At 44.3% G+C, this 14,445-nt stretch overlaps 1 protein-coding gene across 1 annotated transcript in view; it reads left to right on the forward strand.

Annotated features, from left to right (window-relative positions):
* The first annotated feature begins 1,580 nt into the window (after positions 1-1,580).
* Positions 1,581-14,445, forward strand: part of LOC145414361 (dopamine receptor 1-like) — a 41,462-nt gene continuing 28,597 nt past the window's right edge. Inside the window, exon 1 of the mRNA XM_080283898.1 lies at positions 1,581-1,620. The gene's annotated coding sequence lies outside the window, so the exon portion shown is untranslated. The remainder of the gene's footprint in view (positions 1,621-14,445) is intronic.

Below are 14,445 nucleotides of genomic sequence, written 5' to 3' on the forward strand. Positions count from 1 at the left end.
AGCAGTAGTAGTACTAGTAATGGCAGTAGAAGCTGTAGCAGTGATAATAATAATAATAATAATAATAATAATAATGAAGCTTGCCAGTATCTCGCTACATGGGCCCAGCAAATACACACACGGTATTTTGCGTCGGGTTATTGTGATGGATAAATACTGATGCTGGGCTTAATTAATTTTACCCTCAGGCAGGTACTGGGATTTTAAAACAAAGCAGAATTTTGCCTGTTTGCTCAGAACTGGGGAGCTGCCTGGAAGCCTTCTCATCCTCTTTCTCCTCCTCCCCCTCCTCCTCCTCGTCCTTCTCCATCGCCTCCTCCTCGTCCATGTACACACAGTCAGAGTGAGCAAGTAAGCAAACACCAAACACACACACACACACACACACACACACACACGCGGCAGATAACAAGATGCCAATTGGCCTGCAACAAGGTTCTCTGCGGGGGTAAAACTAATTAACTACACCAAAAACATGAGAGAGAGAGAGAGAGAGAGAGAGTTCCCTGGTCACCACCCCCTCCGGCATAAAACTCGGCAGGAAAAAACAAGAAAAAAAGCGTGATATGAATAACAAGGAAATTTTCGATAGAAAGCCACAAGAGGAAATAATATGACCAGATTTTTTAAAGTCCATGGAGAGAGAGAGAGAGAGAGAGAGAGAGAGAGAGACAGAGACAGAGACAGAGACAGAGAGAGAGAGAATGAAAAAAATGGAACTTAATCACAGGTAAAAACACAAATGTACTCACACGCACAAATGCTATACATCCACACAGCCATGTAATTCACACACACACACACACACACACACACACACACGTACAGTTGATTAAGTACACAGGCTTTGATTACACTTCATATACAAACATCGAAACTTGCATAGCGACTGCCAGGCCACACACACACACACACACACACACACACACACACACACACACACACACACACACACACACACACACACACACACACACACACACACACACACACACACACACACTCACACACTCACACACACACACACACACACACACACACACACACACACACACACACACACACACACACACACACACACACACTCTCTCTCTCTCTCTCTCTCTCAGCTGGACGTAACTTTGCCCTCTCTTCCTCTTGAATGCTGTGCTATTTCAAGAGATAGAATAGTGCTAGTCACGAAGAAGTGCTACTTAAACGTTTATAGTCGAGCCTGTCCGTGTCAGGTATGCGCAAGAAGGTTGTTTGGTGTCAGGTGTGTGGTGTCAGGTATATTGGTAGTATCAGGTGTCTGGTGTCAAGTATATGGCGTAGGTGTAGTATGAGGTGTGTGGTATGAGGTATATGGTGTCAGGTGTGTGGTGTCAGGTGTGTGGTGTCAGGTGTGTGGTGTCAGGTGTTTGGTGCCAGGTGTGTGGTGTCAGGTGTGTGGTGTCAGGTATGTGGTGTCAGGTGTTTGGTGTCAGGTGTGTGGTGTCAGGTGTGTGGTGCCAGGTGTGTGGTGTCAGATGTAATTGTTAGTGTCATATATGTCGTGTCAGATGTGTCATAATCACTAACTCTGCTTTCTCCCACAGGATACGACGTCAGATATCAGCGTGCCACAGAAGGTTGTAATAGGTGAGTACGTTTCAATTAGTACTGTACACCTTGTCTCACCTGTCGTACCTCTTACACATCACCTGTCTCATCTCGCTCACCTCATTTCAAAGTCCTGTTAAGTTTATCTCGCTTCATCCGTACTTCACCTCTTTCCCTTCATCTCACTTTTTTTTATCTCATCTCATCTGTTCTTTCATGTCTGACCTCATCTCACCTGCCTCACCTTACCTTTCACATTTTCACCTCATCTCACCTGCCTAACCTCACCTCTTTTACCTCACCTCATCTGTTGACTTAACCTACCTGACCACGTATCTTTCACCTCTTCAGCTCACGTAGCTCACCCTTGTCTTTTTCCTCATCTGGTTTCTTCACCTTGTCTGCCTAACCTCACCTTTTTCACCTCATCTCACCTGTTTTACCTGCCTGACCTTGTACCTCACCTCATCTCACCTCACTTCATCTCAACTTCCAGCGATGCCTCACCTTTCCTCACCCAACCTCTCCCCTCACCTACATCCAATTTTCTCCCCTCACCCTCCCCTCCTGCCCCCTATTTTTTCTACCCCTCCCCTCTTCCCTTCTTTCTCCTCCCACACCTTTCTTCACCCCTCACCAGCTTCCAGTTTTCTCCCCTCACCCTTCCCTCCCCATTTTTTCTTCCCTTTCTTCTTCCTTCCTTCCCCTCCCATCCTTTCCCCTCTTTCAGTCACCCACCACATTCTCTCTCTCTCTCTCTCTCTCTCTCTCTCTCTCTCTAAAATAAAGGAGTAATATATTGACCTTAAAAATCAAACAAGGGATATGAATTTCCTTGTATATTTTTCCTTCAGTCTTTTCCCCCTTCGTCTTCCTCTTTCCTCTTCTCTTTCTCCTGTTCTCTCTCCCTTCTTCCTCCCTTTCCCCTCCTCTCTCCTCCCTCCCTCTCCTCTTTCCCTCTTTCCTTTCCTCTCTCCCTCTTCTTCTTTATCCTCCTCTCTGTTCCATTTACTTTCTCCCCATTTTTTAAATTCCTCCTCCTCCTCCTCCTCCTCCTCCTCCTCCTCTTCAGATTTCTCACCATTCTTCCCTCCATTCTTGTGCTTTCTTCATATATCTCCGGGTGTCTTTTATTCCATTGTGGTCATCCTCCTCCTCCATCTTCCTCTTCCTCTTTCCTCTTTCATCTTTCCTCTCTTCATTTCCTCCTCTCTTTCTCTCCATTCCTCCTCTCATTCTTGGGTTTATATCACTGTACTCTATGTTTCCTTCTTCCTTTCCTTTTCCCTCACCCCTCTTCCCTCTCCTTTATCTTCTCCTCTCGCCTCTCTTCTCTCTCTCTCTCTCTCTCTCTCTCTCTCTCTCTCTCTCTCCATTCCTTCTTCCATTCTTGTATTTCCTTCATATATCTCTCTCTTTATGCCATTCTCTTTCGTCTTTCAGTGCTTCAATTTTTGTGACACTCGCTGGCTTTGCATTTTCCTTCCTTATCTACATTCCTCTTCACTTTTCCTCATCCTTTCCTTTCCTTCTCATTTTCCTTTACTTTTTCTCTCCACTTTTCCTCATCCTTTCCTTTCCTTCTCTCTTTTTCTCTCCACTTTTCCTCATCTTTTCCTTTCCTTCTCTCTCCCTTTTACTTTTTCCCTCCACTTTTCCTCATCTTTTCCTTCTGTCTTTCCTTTACTTTTTCCCTCCACTCTTCCTCATCTTTTCCTTCTTTCTTTCTTTTACTTTTTCTCTCCACATTTCCTCATCCTTTCCTCTCCTTCTCTCTTTCCTTTACTTTTTCCCTCCACTTTTCCTCATCCTTTCCTTTCCTTCTCTCTCTCTCTCTCTCTCTTTGATTACAATGTATATACGTTATTTTTACTTATCTTCATCATTTCATCATTATAATAGCTACTCTGTTCATTTGATTGTAATATGATGTGGATAGGGTTACAATCAAGAGCAAAAAAATCATCATCATCATCAGCATCACCATCATCACCATCATCATTGCCGCCGCCACCACCATCACCATCATCATCATCATCATCATCATCATCATCATCACAAAACTTATCACGACCACTGCCATCATCATCATCATCATCATCACCTCCACAAAACTTACCACGACCACTGCCATCATCATCATCATCATCATCATCATCATCATCACCTCCACAAAACTTACCACGACCACTGTCATCATCATCATCATCATCATCATCATCATCATCATCATCATCATCATCATCCCATGTATTATAAATGAAGTAGGCTCTACAAACAGTAAAATGAAAAACACAGTACTAATAGAAAATTTTTTGAAACTGACCAGAATAAAGTATATATATATATTTTTTCTTCGATATAATAAAGGAAGAGATGATTATAGAAAACTTTGAGTCTGTCGTTATAGGCCTGGGATTAGAGGCTGGATTTAGGGATAGGATTTAGGATTATCTGGTCGCTACTTATGGTTTGGTTCTTTCGAGTCCTGACATGTCACCACTTGAGTTTAGATAGAGAGAGAGAGAGAGAGAATTGTAAAAAAAAAGAATCTCTCTCTCTCTCTCTCTCTCTCAATACTATTTTTGGTAATTTTGTAGTAACCTTATCAGGACGTCAGATTAGTTAATTTTTCCCACGTCAATAATTTAATCAGCGTAAGGAAGACACTTGTTATTGAAAGGTAAATCTATCTATCTATTGCCAGACACCTCAATCCCGTACGGGGTGGCCCAAAACAAATCGCCTCCACGTCGCCCTGTTCCCCGCCATTTCACTTCCCTGCTCCCAACTCACACCCCCCTCTCTCATATACCTCTCCGCTCCATCCCTCCATCTCATCCTCGGCCTCCCCCTCCCTCTCCCCCCCCTCCACCTCACTCACATACACTCTCCTCGTCAGTCTTTCACCCTCCATCCTCTCCACATGGCCAAACCACCTCAGTGTGTTCCTCCTAACGCTTCCTATCACATCCACATCCACACCACAACGCTCCTTTATATCCTCATTTGTCAGCCTGTCTCTCCATGTGACTCCACAGGTTCCTCTTAAATAACTCGTTTCCACTGCTCTCACTCTTGACTTGTGTCCTTCCAACAACGTCCAAGCTTCACTTCCATACGTTAGAGTTGGTATCACAATACTGTCATGTAGTAACTTTTTCACTTTCATGCTCACTTCCCTGTTTCTTATCACTGCTTTCAAGGAACCGGCAACCATTCTTCCTTGTTTTACCCTTTCAAGCATTTCACCCTCCAAACTTCCATCCTTACTCATCACACTACCCAAGTACTTAAACGTACTCACATTTTCCAATTCCTCACCATCCAACCTCACTGTACATTCACTGACTTCACCTCTCTCAAAGACCATCACTTTACTCTTCCCTACATTCACCTTTAGATTCCGTTCTTACACACTCTCCCAAACTCATCCACCAAGCCTTGCAGCTCTCCTTCGTCTTCACTTAACAACACAGTATCATCTGCAAACAACAGTACAGGGAGTTTCCAAACACTATCCTCTCTCACCAGGGCCACTCCAACATCCACTACCCTACCTTGTACCTCTTTTATTACCCCATCCATGTACAGATTGAACAACCATGGAGACATGACACATCCCTGTTTCAACCCAACCTTCAAAGAGAAATATTCACTTAGTTCACCATCCACACGCACTGCAGCCTTAGCACCATCATACCCATTAGAGGTAGCTTTAAGTAGCACTGATAGGGTCTCGCTAGGCTTATATCAGCGCATCACCTGCCCTCCTTAATCACCGTCTCATATTTACCTGGGTGGAATGACAGCCGACACGTGCCCGGTACAAAACACGTGCCCGGTTCAAAACACGTGCCCGGCTTGTACACCTGGCCTACGTACTGTGCATATTACACATTGTACAGTATGGAGCACCGCAAAGCACATACCCTATGCCACTCAGCCACAAAAAGTACCAGCAGGCCCGTTCCTGTTTGTTTTCCTTTGTAGGCTACTCAGTAAGAGCGGTTGTTTATCCTCCTTGCGGTCGATGAGTCTGCTCGGTAAGACAGAGTGGACTAAGCAAGATCAACAGCATCCTCTTCTTTCGTCTTTCTCTTCCTCTCTCTTTTCCTCTTCTTTCGTCTGTCTCTTCCCCTCTCCTCTTCCTCTTCTTTCGTCTTTCTCTTCCCCTCTCCTCTTCCTCTTCTTTCGTCTGTCTCTTCCCCTCTCCTCTTCCTCTTCTTTCGTCTTTCTCTTCCCCTTTCTTCTTCCTCCTCTTCCTGTTCTCCTATTCTCTCTTCTCTATCTCTTCTCCTCTCACCCCTCTCTTTTCCTCTTCTTTCGTCTTTCTCTTCCCCTCTCTTCTTCCTCTTCTTCCTCTCTTCCCCTTTCTTCTTCCTCCTCCTCCTATTCTCTCTTCTCTATCTTTTCTCCTCTCATCCGTCTCAAGTGCAGAGGTTGTATACTACCTCACTCTCCTCCTCCTCCTCCTATCCTTTAATCAAGAGAGGCTCATCACACACTTTTTTCTCAACTTCTTCCCTACCTCCTCTTCTCTTCTTCCGGCCTCTTCCTCTTCTTACCTCATCCTCTTCCTCTTCTGCGCTTCTTCAACGCAGTTAATCAAGAGAAGATGGTCACACACTTTTCTCTCCTCTCCCCTCCTTTCCTTTTCTCTTCTCTTCTCTTCCCCCCTTTTTTCTTCCTCTTTATGCTCTTCTTTCCTCCTCTTCCTCCGTCTCTCTTACTCCCTCCTCTTCCCGTTAATCAAGAGAGGCTTATTACACGCTCCTGTCTCTCAATATTTTTCCTCTCCTCTGATCTTACTTTTATTTCTCTCATTGCCTCCTTAATCTCTCTCTCTCTCTCTCTCTCTCTCTCTCTCTCTCTCTCTCTCTCTCTCTCTCTCTCTCTCTCTCTCTCTCTCTCTCTCTCTCTCTCTCTCTCTCTCTCTCTCCCTTCTTTGTTTTCCATTCTTTAATCTTCTTTGTCTTCTTCAGTGTTTCATTTTTATTACTTTTCTCCAGTCTTAATCCAATTTCCTTATTTCCCATCTTTGTGTGTGTGTGTGTGTGTGTGTGTGTGTGTGTGTGTGTGTGTGTGTGTGTGTGTGTGTGTGTGTGTGTGTGTGTGTGTGTGATATCTTTTTCTCCTTTTCCTCCTATCGTCTCATTTTGCCTCTTACCTTCATTTCATATTTGTCTTTTTTCTTGCAATAATCATCCTCTAATCTGTTTTCTTCTCCCCTTCTAAACTATACATCTTTTTTTATCACTATTTCCGTCTGTCTGATTTTCTTCTTTCTCCCTTAATTTCTTCTTCCTATATTGTCTTTTTCTCTCTGCCGCATTTTTACTATATCTATCTATTTTCTTCAATATTCTTTTTTTGTCTTGGTGTTTTTCCCTCCTCCATCTCTCCTTTCTTCTTTTTTTTTACTTTTCTCCCCTTTTTTTCCTTCTCCCTCTTCCTCTTCCTCGTTCTTTCTCTTCTGTTCCTTTTCTTTTTCTTCCCTTTTTCCAACCACTTACTTCTTCCTGGATTATACTCATTTTGTCTTTATCACCTTGCGTCATTACCTTCCCCTCCCCCTCTCTTCTCCTCCTCTCTCATCTCCCCTCCATCCCTCCCTCTACACTTCTTTTCCTCCCCACTTCCCTCTCCTCTTGCCTACTCCTCCTTCCCTCCCTCTCCTTCCTTTCTTCACCCCCTTTCCTCCTCTTTCCTTTCTCTGTCCTTCTTTTTCCCCCTCTCCTTGTCACCAACCTCCTTTTCCTCGTCCCCTCTTCTCGTTCCCTCCGTCTTTCCCCTTCCCCATCCCCCCCTTTCTTTTTCCTCTGATCCTCCTTTCCAAGTCCCTTTAACTTCTCTCCCTCATTCCCCTCTGACTCCTCTCAATTCCCCTCACCGTTTCTCCTCCTCCTCCTCTGCCCCCTCCACTTCATCCTGTCTTTCTTTCCCTCCCCTGTCAACTCTTTTCCCCTCTTCCCCCCTTTTCTTCTTATCGCCCTCTCTTTCCCCCCTCCAACTTCCTCCTTACCCTTTCCCCTCCCTTTTTCTCCATTCCCCTTCCATTTCCTATGTTCCCTTTCCCCCTCTCTATTCGTTCTTTTCCTTTCCCCTCAAACCTCTCTTCGCACCTTCCTCCCCTCCACCTTCCCCCTCCCCCCAACCCCTTTTGCGTTAATACCCAGAGATCCTGTCATTAGCCCCCTCTCCCTCCCCCTCACCCCCTCCCCCTTCCCTTCCCCCTCCCCCTTCCCCTCCCCCACCCCTTCTCGTCACCTGCCTCCCCTCTTCCTTTGACCTACCTCCGCCTCCACTAAATTGCTTCTCGACCTGACTTAATTGATCCTACCTGCCCTCTTAACACCTGTCTCACTCACACACCTGGCCCTTTCTAATACTTGTCTCTAATACACACCTGTCTTTCTTACACACCTGTCTTGCTCATACACAGGTCTCTCTCTCACACACACACACACACACACACACACACACACACACACACACACACACACACACACACACACACACACACACACACCTGTCTTTCTCACACACCTGGCCCTTTCTAATACTTGTCTCAAATACACACCTGTTTTTCTCATACACCCGTCCTTCTCACAAACCTGTCTTCTCACACACTCACTCATCTGGTTCTTTCTTATACCTATCTTCCTCACACACCAGTCTATTACACACCTGTCTTTCTCACACACCTGTACTTCGGGGGGGAAGTTTTCGAGCTGGATGGATTAAATAAGTTCTTCATTAACCCACCCACCTTGATCAGAATAATAAGAATATAAATAAATAAATAAACAGGTCATCGGATTGAAGGGATGAAGTTATTGATATGAATAGACTGGCGTTCCCTTCATCGTCATCACTATCACTATCATCATCATTATCATCATCATTATCATCATCATCATCATCATGTGTTTGTTCATTGCCGCTCAGACGCCTCTCCCATCTTTCTTCATTTTGTTAATTGTTATTCTCTCTCTCTCTCTCTCTCTCTCTCTCTCTCTCTCTCTCTCTCTCTCTCTTTTTGTTTCATCTGATGTAACTGTGCCACTGACATTACCCCCTGTTCACTCCTACCCTCACCCCACATCTTTCACCCCTCACTCCACTTTTCACCCTTTGCCTCCCTCACCCACATTCATCCCCATTCACCACCCTCACCCCTTTCTCCCACCCAGCACATCACCCCTCACTTTCCACCCTTTCCCCTCCCCTCCCCTCCCCTCCCCTTCCCTCCTTTCATCCTCTTCTGCCTTTTACCGTCAACTCTCCCCTCCCCCACACCTGCCGCCCGTACCCACACCTGTCACCCACACCTGTCAGACTCATCTGCCTGTCTCGCCGTGTTTTAGTTTTCATATCCCTCTTATTAGCCAGTTTCTCTCTCTCTCTCTCTCTCTCTTCTCTTTCAATCCTTCCTCACCTTACCTTTTTCCTCCCACTTCTCTCTTTTCCTCATCCTTTTAAGTTTCTTTTCTCGCTTCCCTCTCGTGTCTTTTATCCTTTCTTCTTATTTTTTCTTATCTCTTCTCTTCTCCTCTCCTCTCCTCTCCTCTCCTTTCCCCTCCTCTTCTCTTCTCTCCTCTCCTCTCCTCTTAGAGAAAGATAAAATGCATGTATATATATTTTTTGTTTGTGTAGTTTTGTATCTCTCAAACATTCACTTCAAACTCTCTCTCTCTCTCTCTTTCTCTCTCTCTCTCTCTCTCTCTCTCTCTCTCTCTCTCTATCTATCTATCTATCTATCTATCTATCTATCTGTCTGTCTATCTATCTATCTATCTATCTCGCAGGACATGTCGTTGATTGTTATTTCAAAGGAGGGAAAAAGAAGAGATAGGGGAAAGTTATGAGAGAGAGAGAGAGAGAGAGAGAGAGAGAGAGAGAGGGGGGGGGAGAGAGAGAGAGAGAGAGAGAGAGTACAGTAGAATAAAGAGTAGGCACGATAAGAGAAGTAATGGCTGCCAGCTTTAATTTAGAGCAAGACTGAGTAAGATTGATGGGAGAGAGAGAGAGAGAGAGAGGGAGAGGGAGAGAGATTGGAAATAGAAGCAAGGAACAACAAAGAATGGAGAGGAGGTAAGGGGAGAGTATTTTAAGAGGAGAGAGGAAGATGACAAGATACCGCGAGGGAAGAAGAGAGGAGAGAGAAGATGGAAGAGGAGAGGAAAGGGAAGGAGGAGAGAAGGAGAGGAGCAGAGAGGAGAGGAAAGGGAAAGAGGAGAGGAATGGGAAAAGAGGAGGGGGGAGGAAAGGGGAAGAGGAGAGGAATGGGGAACGAGGAGGGGGGAGGAAAGGGGTAGAGGAGAGGAAAGAGAAAGAGGAGAGTGGAGGAAAGGGGAAGAGGAGTGGAGAGAGACGATAGGAGAGGAGAGGAAAGCGTAGGATGAGAAGAGAAGAGGAGAGGAGAGGACGTAGGAAGAAGTGAGGAAAGAAGGTAGATGAAGGGAGGGGAGAGGAGAGGAGGGAAAAGAAAATAAGTGGAGAGAAGGTAGAAGAGAAGAGGAAGGAAAAGAGGAGAAGAGGAGAGGACGTAGGAAGAAGAAAGGCAGGAGAGGGGAGAGGAGGGAAGAGAAGGTAGGTTGACAAGAAGGGAAGAGGAAGAGGTGAGAAGGAATGAGGAAAATTTGTAAGGAAAATGAGAGGAAAGCGGAGATGGGTGGAGAATGGAGGAGAGTGGGAGGAAGAGAAGAGATGGAGAGAGAAGAGGAGGTCGCAGGTAAGAGAGAGAAGGAGAAGGAAGGAGGGGAAGGAAGGAGGAAGAGAGTGAGTGGAGGAGAAGGGAGGGAAGCAGGGGTGAGTGGAGGGAGGGAAGGAGGCAGGGAGGGGTGAGGGGAGGGAGGGAAAGAGGAATGGACTGATGGAAATGTGCATAGAGGGATGGACCTCTATGGAAATGTGGATTGGAGAGAGAGAGAGAGAGAGAGAGAGAGAGAGAGAGAGAAATATGGAGAGGGAAAAGAAAGTGAATTAGTGGGAGAAAAAGTTCTGTGAGGACGAGAGAGAGAGGGAGAAGGAGAGAGAAAGAGAGTTGCTGGGGTGACTGGGAGAAGCCACACCTGAAGGGAAGGTAATTACACCTAAATGGATCCTGCGTCTCTCTCTCTCTCTCTCTTTCTGTGTGTGTGTGTGTGTGTGTGTGTGTGTGTGTGTGTGTGTGTGTGTGTGTGCGTGCGTGCCTATCTTAAATGGATCTTGACAATCTTGCAAGAGCCTCTATCAAGGCTTTCTGATAGAGACGAAAACAAACATTACTTATTTTTAGTTATTTTTATTACTCGTTTTTATTAGATAACAAGATGGTAAGGCAAACAGACAAACAAACGGACAGACAGGTAGGAAAGCGAAAAAACACCTAACTCATCATAAAACCATTTCTCCATTAGAGGTAGAAGTAGTATTAGTAGTAGTAGTAGTAGTAGTAGTAGTAGTATAGGTCACAAATTAGCGGACTTCCGAGCGGGATTTATAAGCTGCAATTAATCCCTCCATTAATCCCCAACAACCAAGTGACCAAGTAATTAGCCTCACCTGTGTCATTCGCCAGGTGTTGTGAGCCCTAATCAGAAATCCCATCACCTGTACGAAAATCCGGATATGCAGAGAATTGAACCTGCATCTCTTGTCGGTTGAGGAAGCTCCCTAACATCTCATCCTTAGCGATTTATTTTTTGGATATGGCTGGTTAACATACTTCTGTACGTTATTTAAAGCATAGTCATATCAGAAGGATTTTATAACACAGAAAAGGACAGTAAGGTGTAATAAGCAAACTAAATCGCTTAAGAAAAGGTGTTAGGGAGCTTCCTTACCTGACGAAAACATAAGTCCTGGTTCTTCGTACTTAATACACCAGTTCTTATCTTGACTCATTTTTTTTTTATGTATGTGATTAAACTAAGATTTTTACATATTGCCTCCTCCTCCTACTCTTCCTCTTCTTGCTATTCTTCCTCCTCTTCCTCTTCCTTCTCCTCTTCCTCTTCCTCCTCCTCTTCCTCTGCCACTTAGGAAGACATATTTTGAGAGTGCAGTTTTCAATGTTATGCCGCAATTGTCAAACTTTCTCACCCACTACCACAGTCATGCCATTCTCTCTCTCTCTCTCTCTCTCTCTCTCTCTCTCTCTCTCTCTGCGTGTGTGTGTAGTACCTGTAAATACCTGCATAGATAGATAATTATATATAAATCAATCTGTCTGTCAATTCATATCTATCTGTCTGTCTCTGGTTCTAATAATTGTCGTCTTTGTCTCACTTGTCATAGTAATTGTGTTTTGTGTTTCTTAATTAATTTCTTTTTCCTTCTCTCTCATTTTTTTCTCTCACTTTTTTTTATATCTTCCTTCTTCCCATGTGTGATTCGAAATTGAGAGAGAGAGAGAGAGAGAGAGAGAGAGAGAGAGATTGACAGTGAAAGGGACAATGATTTAATCCCGTCACATCCTCCACCTACTTCTGTTAAAATCCTAGCTTATTACGGACGATTTTCTTCAGCACAGACGAGACCTCTAGTAGTAAAGGGATTAGTAAAGCCTGAATCTAACCCCTCCAGGCAGAAAAATCCATCCAGACATTATTAAAATCGTCTGGAGATGGCAAGAGTTAAATAGAACATAAATCGTTTAAGTAAAGGTGTTAAGGTAGATCTCGTACTTCTTAATTAACTGACTGACAGGCTACTTAGGTAATTGACAGCTTAATTGACCTGCTGACTGGCTAATTACTGAGTTTAAGTGATTTACTGATTGGGTGATTAGCTGGCTCTGATTGGTACAGTTTCTCTCTCTCTCTCTCTCTCTCACTCTCTCTCTCTCTCTCTCTCTCTCTCTCTCTCTCTCTCTCTCTCTCTCTCTCTCTCTCTCTCTCTTCATCTTTATGTTCCATCTCCTTTATTTACTACGGTAATACGCATTTCTCACTCTTCATCTTTTAACTCCTCCCTCTCTCTCTCTCTCTCTCTCTCTCTCTCTTCATCTTTATGTTCCATCTCCTTTATTTACTACGGTAATACGCATTTCTCACTCTTTTCATCTTTTAACTCCTCTCTCTCTCTCTCTCTCTCTCTCTCTCTCTCTCTCTCTCTCTCTCTCTCTCTCTCCTGTCATGAATCTGTGTACTTCTCCATTATAATATTGCCAACTACATCTGTTATTACATCCATAAATGCATGTCGCTCTGTATATGCCCGTAGGTGAGGCAGCATCGAGAGAGAGAGAGAGAGAGAGAGAGAGAGGATGTTGATTTATCGAAGTATTTTACATACCCTCACATTCCTTGCATATTTTCGTAAAGGACTACAATTTCTCTCTCTCTCTCTCTCTCTCTCTCTCTCTCTCTCTCTCTCTCTCTCTCTCTCTCTCTCTCTCTCTCTCTCTCTTTCTTAGCTAATGTGCCCAGAATAAAAGCTGACTTGTTGTTGTACCACCATTCTAAAATCACACACACACACACACACACACACACACACACACACACACACACACACACACACACACACACACACACACACACACACACACACACACACACACACGAGACACCACCCCAAAACAATCCCGACATCAATTTCTTATCTTCATCCTTTCTTTCCCCCCCCCTCTCTCTCTCTCTCTCTCTCTCTCTCTCTCTCTCTCTCTCTCTCTCTCTCTCTCTCTCTCTCTATCTATCTATCTATCTATCTATCTATCTATCTATCTATCTATCCATGTATCTGATGGAACAAATGAATCTCTCTACCTGTCTATCTTTTGTGTTAAATGTATCTATCTGTTTATCTGTGTGTGTGTGTGTGTGTGTGTGTGTGTGTGTGTGTGTGTGTGTGTGTGTGAGAGAGAGAGAGAGAGAGAGAAACTGTCGACCCCTGTGACTGATGATGACAAATAGAGTGACAGGGTACATGACCGAGAGAGAGAGAGAGAGAGAGAGTATGGAGAATTCGAAATGAAAGGATAAAAAGCGAAACATTAATAAAAAAGAAAAATAAACAAAAATAAAAGGAAATAAGTAAAAGGAAAATTGGAAGACTGTGTGTGTGTGTGTGTGTGTGTGTGTGTGTGTGTGTGTTTAGGGGTAGATTTGGTCAGGATAATTTTAGGGTTAGGTTTAGGTAATTTAGGTTAAACTAGGTAAGGTTGGTTTCATTTTAGGACAGGTGAGGTTAGGATGGTTTAGGTCAGGTGAGGGTAGGATGATTTAGGTCAGGTGAGGGTAGGATGGTTTAGGACAGGTGAGGGTAGGATGGTTTAGGACAGGTGAGGGTAGGATGGTTTAGGACAGGTGAGGGTAGGATGGTTTAGGACCAGGGTTGCCAAGTCGCACCCAGCTCTACCCGCGGAAACCCAATTGAAAACCAGCCCAAAAGTAGCCCAACATCAATAATTATTTTAAAAATCATTTTATTATGCGAAATTAGTGTTTTATATAAATAACCATCCACTCACTCGATGTAGTGCTGCTGTCGGGTGTCTGCCCTTTCCTCACCTCCATCCTTCCTTCCATCCTCTTCTGTCTTTCTTTCCTTCATTCTTTCCTCTTCCTTCTGCCTACGGGTAACTTTACACTCCCTCTTCGGTCTTTCTTTCCTTCATTCTTTCCTTGTCCTTCTGCCTGTGGGTGACTCTACACTGAGTGACAAGCCAAATGGTTTCCTGTACACCAGGTAACTATTTACTACGCTGGGTGGTAACCATATAACCAAATTTTGGCGCCTGGTGGTTTAGTGGGTAATTATTGCGCTCCAATCAGATTGAGTCGGTGAAGGTTTATATCCAAGGGATGGTTGGGGTTGATTGCTCACATAATGCCACTCAGGGATGAGTGAGGCTGGTCACTCTCATCTTAAATG

Source organism: Coenobita brevimanus, chromosome 99 (genome assembly GCF_032717465.1).
Source record: "Coenobita brevimanus isolate Jiangsu-jjx chromosome 99, ASM3271746v2, whole genome shotgun sequence".
In the NCBI taxonomy this organism is placed as follows: Eukaryota; Metazoa; Arthropoda; class Malacostraca; order Decapoda; family Coenobitidae; genus Coenobita; species Coenobita brevimanus.